We start from the raw sequence: 11,558 nt of genomic DNA on the forward strand, positions 1-11,558 counted from the left end.
GGTGAATTTGGGTTGTGGTACAAATGAGCGGAGTCCCTGATCATCCAAATATACCTCCCTGATTTGTCCTCATCCACCTGCCTCACAGGCCTGGGTGTTGTTAGAAGGCGAGATCACAAAGCAGTGCATCCGCCATGAGAAAGATTTGCCTAGATTTGGTTTTGTCGTTATCGGACAAAGTAGAAGTAACAAGTGATAACATCAGTTTAACCATTTGAATAAACATCTTCTCTTTCCCTGCTTTTTGCTTTACTGCGAGCAGAAGTCGAGCCACAAGTTTTGACAACGCTCCAAAGAGCAGGCTGGCACGCCAGGAATGTTTGGCTTTCTCTGCCTTGAAGTGCCTCCGTAAAGGTTCAGTGGGGTGGAGGTCAGGTGACAGTGGAGGAAATTCCACGACAATCTTTTCAGTTTGCAGAGCTTTGAGGGGTAAGGGTTCAGTATGGGTGGAGTGTGAGAGTTCCACAAAGATGACGGAGGATGGGGAAAAGCACGGTGGGTGTTTCTGGAGAAAAGCATGTTCTCCAGAAACACCCACCGGGCTTTTCTTTGGGGTGGAGTCGATTCCAGGCAGATAAAATCCCACCTTCGGGTGCATTTACACCCTTGTACAGTTGCCTTGCACCGTCCCTCGAGTAGGTTTCACTTAATCGCAGCTCTTCTCTCCTCACATGTTTGAAGATCACTCTTTCAGAGCGGGACCAAGTTCACAGTTTTAAGACTTTTGTTGTTTGGGTCCGTTTTTGGAAGCGACAACATGCTGTCCTCTCATGCCTCTCATAGATTTCTCAATTCCTCAGCAGTAATTTTAAGGGCGGCAGCTGTTGTTGAGGAAGCGCTGCTGTTTCATGCTCGGGCACGATTAGTGGCCACACTGCATTTTTACTGTTCCCACCTCTATGAGGGGACAAGGGCACAGTATGCCACAGTGGTCCAGGGTTGGAAACTTGCACTGCCAACAGAGACAGCTACAGTGTTAAAGGGAAACTACCCTGTAGTGGGCTATTTATGGTTATTTGCATTTCCATCACAATAACACTGCGTTTTTTCATACAGCAGCAATAAAATAAGCTTTTAAACTTTTTTGCGTCACAGCCATGACCAGAAGTTTTGGCATTCGTGCAGATTTAGTGTTTCATGCATTTTGTTTTTTCAGTTTTTCCCCTTCAGCCTTAAAAGAATGATGGGAGTTTGCCATTGTCATGGATTTTCAAATTTATACGTCTGCTAAAAATCTAAGAATTTGAATCCTGGTGAACTTCATGTCAAGGTCAGAGGTCAAGTGTGCTTAAAATTCAAGATTATTGTCATGTATGCAAAGAAAAAGCATTTCTCTGTATATTAAAATTCTTTCTCTGCTGTCCACACGCAGAAGCCTGTTAATATGTACAAATAGATAAAATACAAATTGCACGAATAAAACTCTATTGTAAGTTTTTGCTCCAGGTGAGGCTCGAACTCACAACCTCGGCATCACTCTGCAGGTTACTGTCCTATAAGTACCGCGCGCTGACCGATTGCGCCACTGGAGCTCCCTAAAAGCTTGTGAATGCAATAATTTAAGAAGGAAGTCTCCTAGGATTTTCACATTTATCCTATAGGTGCGTCTCCTAGGAGGCTTAGGCAGCCGTCAGTGTTTTTATTTCTGTTGGGCCACTTCTGATTGATGGGATCCATTCCTGTGTCACCAGAGCGCCAAGCTGATAAAGGTTTGTGAACTTCTGCTTTTTGAGGATTGACCACAATAAAATGTCCACATGATGGATCACTGTGTCCCAAGGCAGAAGTGATAACCTAAGAAGGGACATTAATGTTTTCCATCCATGGCAAGGAAACTCCCCAGATCCTAAACTCCATGCCATAAAACTTTATTTATAAAGTACTTTTTAACACAACAACAAACTTACATTTGAGATCATGGGTCATATGCGACGCAATTTGATCTGAAGTGGGCCACACCAGCGAAACTCCCCAGATCTTAAACTGATTCAGAATTTATGGCCGGCAAAGCTGAGCGATTGTGAGGTGGAGTAGGCCGGTTTGAGTAAAATCAAATTATAAGCAGTTCTGTTTGATCCAGCAACGTCCTGTTTGAAGCTTGAAGCACAGTCATTTCTAACAGGTTTACAATGACTGCAAGTTGTTTTTTGCAGAAAGCGCCACAGATTATTCGCGTAGCATCTGAACGCTGCTTCATACACCTCAAGGAAAGCTGACAAAGCGTTAATCCAGTCAATATCGATAAATCAAATCTTTGAAATATTTTAAGCATATTTCTCGCGTTTGAAACGTTTCTAAATTCTCAAAGTATCTGATTCGTTTCTGTAGACTCCGCCTTTTTAAATTACTGCAGGTAGTTAAACCAGAAACCTGGTGCAAGTTTAAGACTTCAAAAAAAAAAATTTCATTCAGCTTTCTTAAATGCATCAGTGATTAAAAGTTCTATAAGGCAACGTCAACATTTAAAGACTGAAATGTTGGTCACATTAGAAAGCTTTTTAGGCAGCTACGCCACATATGAAGGCTGATAAACGAGCTGTCTCGGTTCAAAGTGGGGGTCATTCTTTTTGGCCTAAAAGTTCTGTTGTTGCTTAGCAGTAACACAGGCGATTTCACAGGAAAGTCTGATTTGACTAATGGTTATAAATCATTCGTCCTCCCGCCTCTTACACACTAGCTGAGATAAGAAGGCTGGTTTGAAGAGTTCAAAGCCCACGTGGTTTCTGGGTGTTGTTTGAATATAGTCTCACAAACAAAACAAAACCTCTCCCTTAACAGAAAACCACAGACGAGCTCCACCTCAGCAGCATCACTTCCCTCGACCTAGGATGCCCCGCGCTGGTTGGCAGACCTGCCAGCTTTTTTACATAATGATATCCGATTACGTTGCCAGCAGCTCGACTCTAACTTTAACGATTATTAATACCAGGTGTGGCTGCAGAGTTCATCATCCTGATACCTAGTCGATCTATAGATTAATAAAATGAGACAGTGGAGTCTAAAATCCTTTGAATGCTTTTAATTTCAACTTCCTTTTCCTTCCTAAAAACAGGAACTGAGCCCTTGTAGTGATCCTTCGACTGCAACATGCCGCTCTTTATTAACTGTAGCTTCCAGGAAATTTCCTAGATGTGAGGGGTCAAAGCTCATCTTTATCACTTTCCCTCAGGAAATCATCCCAAAAGAACTTCTGATACCGTCAGGATCTCCCACTATCTGGATTTCCTGCTTCACCACATAGTTGGGGGCGAATGAGACCCCGCGGAGCAGAACATTTAACAGCTTTCATTGTGCTTTTACAAGAAGAGGTCGAGACAACATGTACAAATCAAACTTTAATTGCAGTAAAATATGCCTTTCCTTCTGAGAACATGTTGTTGATGCTCCTGATGTAACAGGTCTGGTTGGAGTCAGAACAAGACTCAGATTGTTTTTGTTTTACTCGTGAACAGCAGTCGAGCCTTTCCAAAATACTTTAGATGATGATGGGAGTTTTTATTTAGACGCAGCTATATTTATGCTGCTGGTGTCATCAGGCATCACTTTAGGTTGTCCAAAACGGACAGGACTCTGGGTAGCTGTGACTTAATAGTGTTTTCTTCTTGATCGTAGGGGTCGAGGTAATTGATATAGTTTTGTTTTAGATTTTTTTTGTGATATTTTACAGGCTTAAATTGTAGTAAAATACTTTTCTTTGAGAAGTCACACGACAAGCAGCTACTTTACATTTTTATTTTAGACATGACACCAGCAAGCAGTTGCTTTCCACAGACTAATCAGGGTTTTTCCTGGCTCTGAATGGACTTTCGTAGGTGTGATAACACATTTAAGTGTGATTAGCCATTTGATTATCAGTTGCCAAAAAAAAACTTGATAAAAAACATTATTACAGAACTGCTGATTTTCCTTTCGGGGGAAGTCCACGGCCTCTTTGGGAGATTCCAACATGTTTTTATATGTAGGAAAATCCCTGTACAAGTTTCCATGTTGATTTAAAAATGCTCCAAAAGCCTCTGTTACGCCAACTGTGACGTGCTCTTGAGGCGTGCTGGACTCACTCAAATCTTTTCCTAAAAAAAGACGCTTCTAGAGAACGATTAGAGAAGTCAAAGCATGAATTGAAGCAATCGTGGAGTTTTCTCCAGAATGTCTCGTCTTTCCGAGCTGTTGCAGCATCTCTGTCTCAGTAATCTGGGAATCTTTGAGCTCGTCCACTGAGAAATAATGGCTGCTTCTCCAACTCGGCTGTGTTGGCTTCGCTGTGTTCACTAAAATACAAAATGTAAGAAGTGGACGACAAGCCAATATGAGTTTTGGCCCTTGGTCCACTTTGCGAGGGCGACAACGGCGAGCACAAACTCCCTGTAAAGTTTTAATGGCTCTGTCATAAATGAGGCAGGCGTATTATTTGCACAGATCTTACATTATACCAGTGTTGCATGTGATTATAATTTGGTAAGTTACAAACTTCTAATAATGTGACAGCTTTGCTGTGTAGCCCCAAAATAACCACATGGAGACTTTTGTGCAATTTGCATGGATACTTTAACAGAATTTAAATATGTAGATGTGACAATGCACCGAAGTTAGAGAGTATTATTTTATTATATTGTCAAAGAACACTTTTAAAGTAACACTTTCCCAACATTATTTTGTACCTTCTTAGGCTTTCTTATTATGTAATTTGAAGCGTTAAGCAGTCGTAAGAGACCAGTAAAGGACTGTTTGTATGGATGAGATCTTTGCGGTTGTAAAAACTGCAGCAACCTGTCGACGCATCGATTCTTTTCTGTGATGTTAGCACTGAGTTGTGCAGCGCGCTCGGTGGTCAGCGCTGCTTTCTCAAGGCAAGGACTGAAACATTGGCAGGACTCTTCTGTTTGTGTCTCGAGTTTACATGTTCCCGCCATGCTTGCATTGAATTTCCATGGAAAGACATGCTTCCCATCCCGACCCAGGACACTCTTGCAAAATCAGTACTTAATCTCAAGAGTTTCACTTCCTGGATAAATGAAGATTAAAAAACAAGACAAAAACGTTGCACTCACTTTCCACAATTTGTGACTCATGTTTTTTTTTCTGAGTCATAACTCAGTCAAATCTAACCACGCAGGAACAGCTCGTATTTATAGATTCATTGTGCCATTTCATTTCTGAAGTTCTTTGCAAATGAAGGTTGGGAATCTTTGAAGAAAATATGATTGTCATAAATCCAAAACCTGCCTGAGAGTCATCACATTCGTAGGTTTACACTTCAGGAATTGCTGAACTATAAAATTATGTAAGTTGTCTCAACTTAAAAAAATGCAAAATTGTAGCCTTAAAATAAATTAGCATCAACTTAAGAGGGGTAGATTACACAACTCTGAGTATGCAGTGCATTTAGGAAAGAAAAGTCACATGACAGCCAGAAAAAAAAGTGTAAGAAAGTAAAAGTTAAATATACTTATAAGGATAAGGATCAGGTTACGAGGACGGTTGTCTGCGCTGTTGTTTTATCAGAGCCAGATAATCATTGTTGGCTTGACAGCTCTAAGCTACTAGAGTCACACTTTAGTCACACAGAGTTAAAATAGCAAACTCCTGGCGACACAGAAAAATTGCATTGACCTTTTTTGCATTTGCTGACTGCAGTGACGACAGGGCAGCATCCTCAACCTCTGGGACACCACTTTCTATAACAAGGTGATTGCACAGGATGCAGATTGGTGAAGACTTCCAAGTAATGATGTAGGGATTTGTCGTTTTCAACAGTTTATCCCAGTTAACAAGCAGGTTGCACATAATTGCCATCTTGACCCATTCAGTCACAGACTGATACCAAACCTGACTGGTCAGCATCTTCGCAGCAACCATGATGTCATTTAAAAGAGTGAGGACCTTTACTGCCTTTACAGTGTAAAGGTTGATTCTGTGTGTTTTTAATGGTGAAAATTGACCAAAATTGAGACAAATGCAGGTGATCGTCCCCACAAAAACAAACGCTGCACACTTTTTATTCATGGTCTACAAGACTGAGCCATTCCACTGCTTCCTCTGCAGCCACCTTGTTCTCTCTTAATCCTGTTTCCTCTTTCTCTTCGTAATCCATCGCTCTCTCTCTGTCCGCTGCCTTTGCTCTCTCCTCGCCCTCCCCACCACCCTCCTCTTCACCTTTTATCCAGTTGTGCAGATTACAGGTCAGTAATTGCTCCCCGAGTTGCTCTCACCCGCAGAGTAAATAATCGTAATCGCTTTTATTGTTATTATGCTTTTTTGGTCACGCAGTAGTATCAGTGCTATCAGTGTCTGAATCACAGCTGTTGTTCGAGCAGGGAAGCAGACAGGCTGTTAATCTGCGTTACGTAATGCTAATTCAGATCTGTTGTTTTTGTTTTCCCTTTCGGCCGAGCAGATGAGGTACGGAAGCCGTCCGAGTCTGTCGGCCCTGCTGATAAATCTTACGTTCAGACCATCTGGGCCCTTCTTTTTCTTCTCTTTTGTTCCCGTATCTCATTTTAACCTGAACTCTAGTTTGATCCCAACATCACAGCGATAGAGCGGGAGGGAGGTGATGATGATGAGAGCTTTTCCACGACGGGCGATCGTGGCTCAAGAGTTGGGCGTTCACCTTGTAATCGGAAGGTTGCCGGTTCGAGCCCCGGCTTGGACAGTCTTGGTCGTTGTGTCCTTGGGCAAGACACTTCACCCGTTGCCTACTGGTGGTGGTCAGAGGGCCTGGTGGTCAGAGGGCCTGGTGGCGCCAGTGTCCGGCAGCCTCGCCTCTGTCAGTGCGCCCCAGGGTGGCTGTGGCTACAATGTAGCTGCCATCACCAGTGTGTGGATGACTGGATGTGTAAAGCGCTTTGGGGTCCTTAGGGACTAGTAAAGCGCTATATAAATACAGGCCAGGCCATTCACTTTTCAGAATAAAAGACGCCTACTCAGTGAGCGGCTTGCTTCACCTCTGAATGGAAAGAATTGAACGTAGGCAGCAAAAGTCCTTGATGTAAAAGAATTATTAATGTCTTTATGCACCTGATTTACCTTATATCTGATTTAGAGGGGACGCGTTCTGCTTTCCTCGTTTTCTGTCGTATTTGTACTCTAAATCTTTCAAAAACTGAATCATGCAACGCTAGTCTTGTAGTATCTGAGAACAGAAATATGATCCCAGAAATGATCAGAATAGGCCCAGATTTTATACATTAAAGCCACCTGCCTCATATTGGGCGTCTCTGTGCTTCGTGCTGCCAAAGCACCTCTGACCTCGGGGGCACAGACCAGGATCCTTTGGGTCCTTTGTGTTTCCGGGTCAGGACCTTGTGGATCAGGTTTGATTGGATTGGGATTTGGGGAGTTTGGAGGTTGGGTCAGCGCCTTGGGCTCTTTGCCGTTCTTCGAGGAGCTCGTGACAGTTTTTGGGTTGTGGTGATGCCCGTTGTGCTGTGCTTGGATAGTGTTTCGTAACATCCACATAAATGTCAGGAATCAGGTTTCCCAGCAGAACGTTACAGCTCTGATAAGCTTATCATTATCATTCATCTGTCACAGGTTTCAGTGGTGAGGTGGATATTTTTGCATATGTTTATAAAATATATACGCAGTGTTTTAGTTAGAAAAAAATAACTAAAATATTAAAATGCAAAAATAAAAATGTTTACAGTTAAAATTAACTGCAAATGTCTAAATAAGAAAATAAAGGAAAATGAATGTGGTGATAAATAATAAAAAAAGTATAAAATTTGAAAATAAAACAAAAAATAAAAGGAAAGGCAGAAAGTATATAGATAAATAAATAAAACTGGAATAACAATTAAAAATAGCACAAAAAATCCAAATTAACATTAAAAAAATGACAAAAAATAACATTTATAAAGTAAAATGATAATTACTTAAAAAATTAAAAAAAAAACTTAAAAAAGAATCGGTAAAAAAAAGTTTATTCTAAAACAAATGCAGAAGTAGAATATCTGTATTTAATAAATAAAATGCTAAATAATTAGAAATAAAGAAATAAATTTAATATAAAACTGAAATAAAAAAATGAGCAAAACTACAAAATAAATTCAAATAAAATTGCAAGAAAAAAAAAATAGAGAAAATTGACAGCCCTGGAAAATCAATGAAAACAATCAACGAATGTCAGCTTCCTGTTTACGTCCACCTGAAGTCCCCAGGGTCTGCAGCCCATCAAACTGGACCTTGCATGTTTCTGTACAGATAAGTGTGCCTCAGTACTCGCTGTCTCAGAGGAAGTCGAGCTGTTACCAGTTTTTCAGGTGAGCATGTCTGAGCCTGAAGAGGTGACGTCGCCTGCCAGGATCACACAGAGAGCAGCTGCTAATTAGCATGTCACTGCTGAGCTTCTGCGTGTGTGTGTGTGTGTGTTAACGCCTGACCTTTGTGTGTGTTTGATTACAGGATGCACATCATGATCCCGAGGACTCGGTGGGCGAGGACGATTCGATGTCTGTCTGCACGGTGAGTCCACCTCCTGTCCTGTGTTTCCTGCTCACATCAGAGAGGCTGCAGACTGTGTTTGGAGCTTTCTGTTAGTCTTTCCTGGCATTTCGTCGGCTTCACTGTAAACACGCCGAGCTCTCTGTTTGCACTCAAACTGCTCTGAAGGAACTCACGCGTGCAGTCATGAGTCTGACCTCCTCGTATTGACGCTTAAACAGCTCTTCTGGTCACTTTTACATCGATCTGTGTGCGATCTCGTGTGCAAAAGTTTCAGTTACATTCACACAAAGCAGAGTTTTTGATTTAGCCTCTGTTTGAGAAAACTGACGCCTACTCCTGCAGGATAATTGCTGGTATGAAAGTGAAGCAGAATGTAGCTCACTATTAAAATCATGAGTCATCTCAAAGCAGGAAGAAAAAATCCTCCCTCACATCCTTGGCACTGATCGTTATCATCATTTATTTGTGATGCTCTTCACATTTCAGGAGTTGTTTTGGGATTAGATGATATTTTCTCTTCAGGCGATTCCACCTTCTTCTTCCTGTGGCCCACTTTTATCCTCTACTCACACATGCTGACTTTCATTTGACCCTGTTTTGGAGAAAATCACTGTAAATACAGGGTATTTTGAAATGCATGTGGTCATGCACGGATTACTAAACAGGCCTAGTGGACCTGAGGGATCCGAGCTCAGTTCTAAGATACGAAACGACCACAATGAAGTACAACTGAGTCTAGAAGAGACACAAAACCAATAGAAATGCAAAATTACTGCAGAGAGAGACGCTGGGTATCACAGAAGTGTGCAACATTGAGACAATTAGAACACTGATGGGTGTAAAATGATTGAAAACCTAAAATTATTGGAAATGAAAGCAATGTTGGAAAGCAAAGAAATGTGCAAAACAAGCAAAAGAAACAACCTGAAATTGGTACGAAATGAGGAAAAAGCAGCAACCAAATAATAAAAAAGTGAAACAAAGTAATCAAAAAGACACAAAAATGACCTCAAGAGTGGAAATTGATGGAAAATCACCAGAAAAATGCATAAAATACTCACAGGAAGAAGGAAAATCACCCCTAATAGGTGTAAAACATTTGCAAAATACATGCAAAGTAGCAGAAAATGATGCAAAGCATTTGTCAGCAGACACAAAAGATCACAAACAGACCTCAAAGAGAATCACAACATCGCTGAATTAGTGCAAAATAATGAAGAACCATCCCAAAGAAAGTTTCTGTGTCCTGTTTTTCAGTGACTGCTGTCTTGTGTGAGTCCTCGAGCCTCTGAATGGCTTTTTGCACCTTTAAATGTTGGTGAGCCTTCACTTCATGCACGCAGAAGCAAATCAGCAGATATGGGACTGGTGGGGAAAAACGAGCAGTGCCCTGTAAACAAAAATAAGCACAGGTGCAGAAACATAATTCAAAGGATTAAATGTTGTGGCTGTTTTATGAAATGTGGGCTGGTTCTCATAAGCTACAAAAGCAGAACTGGCTCCTCAGACGTTTCAGGAGCCGTGTGTCCTGCACTGAGCTCACGGACCTGTCTGCGAGTGTTTGAGCAGCAGCAGGGAGGGCAGCTGCACGTATTGATTTTTTAAATGCAGAGGAGATGGCTTATGGATCGACTCTCTGGTAGGAGCTGAGCACTCATTACCTCACTGCACAGAGTCGGCAGCACTCACACAAAGACACACACGAGCTCTGCAGCAAGAAGCTGGATGTGAAAACATCACCAGCGTCACATTGTGTGAGTGTGTGTCTGCAGGTCTGTGTGTGTGAGCGTGAATATATTACATAACTGTTAATGAGTGACTTAGACTGTTCCAGTCAATGTGAAGCGAGTGTGTGAGAGTGTGTGTCAGGTTAAATCGGGGTAATGAGGCAGCTTTCTCTCTGTGTCACGTTGCTCAAAGTCTTAGAGTGTGCAAATGACACAAATTCACCGACCGCTACACATGTGAGGACCTTCACTGAGACAAGGGACGGCAAAGCAAACAAGTTCTGCAACGGTCAGACCACAGAGCTTCAGACCGAGCTGTGAGTAAGTCTGGGAGAAATGACCACACTTCTCACTTGGTTTATCACCTCAATAAGCACTTTGGTCAGTTAATGGCCTCAGTCACTGGTATCAGGTCTTACTGAATAAAACATGACGTTCTGTCAATTTTATTCACCGGTCGTCCAAATAGAGGATGAAACAGGGTGTGCGTGTAACTGAGACACTACATGAGCCAGGCTGATTGTAGGAAATAAAAAACCCTGAAACCTAAAGTTTAAAAAGAGAACTTACTAATAAAACAACTAAAACTGAAACTAAAACTTTGATATGGGACAAAAATAATGGCAGGGGGAACCAAAAGAAGCAAAAATGCAGAAAATACAAGATGCAAAATGTGAGAAATTATACAAAACGAATACAAAACGATAGAAAACAGCCAAAAAGAGGATTTCAGAATGATTAAAAAGCAACCTCAGTGATCATATAAAGACCAAAATGACCAAAGCCTGACCTAGCATGGCCAAAATGTGACAGAAAAGGACAAAAAGAAGAAAATGATCAGGAAGGGAGCGCAACAACCATGGAGGTATACTACAGAGAGGCCAAAACAGTCCCAAAGTCATGGACAGCAACCATGAAGACATGCAAAATGAATAAAAAGAGAGCTCAGTGATCATAAAAATACCAAAATGACAAAACAATGGCCCAAGACAGTCACAAAACAATATTGAGCAACTATAAAGAGGAGCAAAGTGATTAGAAAGAGATCTCAGTGATCACGAGAAACAGTCAAAGGACCACAGAGAGACACAAACAATCAAAATATGAAACAAAACGATGGGAAGCAACCATGGAGTCAACATGAACAGAAAGAGCTCAGAGATGACTAACATGTGACACAAACGATATTAAGCAACTATAAGAGAGGCAAAATTATTAGAAAGATATCTGTTCATAAATGATTAAACGCCTGCGAAGCACAAAATAATCCAACAACAGCAAAATAGTTGAAGTTAAACACACAGGAAGTGTGTTTGTGTCACTGTGGTCAGATTTCATCACAACATGTCAGGAGACGCTTTGGTGCAGATCTTTGCTGAGACTTGG

The 11,558-nt window shown here is 41.4% G+C and overlaps 1 non-coding gene across 1 annotated transcript; it reads right to left on the bottom strand.

Annotated features, from left to right (window-relative positions):
- Window positions 1–1,438: 1,438 nt before the first annotated feature.
- trnai-uau (transfer RNA isoleucine (anticodon UAU)) lies at window positions 1,439–1,532 on the bottom strand. Its single transcript has 2 exons — window positions 1,495–1,532; window positions 1,439–1,474 (listed from the first exon to the last, which is right to left on the bottom strand). It is a non-coding gene; the product is annotated as a tRNA-Ile (tRNA).
- Between the last annotated feature and the right edge of the window lie 10,026 nt (window positions 1,533–11,558).

The sequence above is a fragment of the Astatotilapia calliptera genome, chromosome 9 (assembly GCF_900246225.1).
Source record: "Astatotilapia calliptera chromosome 9, fAstCal1.2, whole genome shotgun sequence".
Taxonomy (NCBI): Eukaryota; Metazoa; Chordata; class Actinopteri; order Cichliformes; family Cichlidae; genus Astatotilapia; species Astatotilapia calliptera.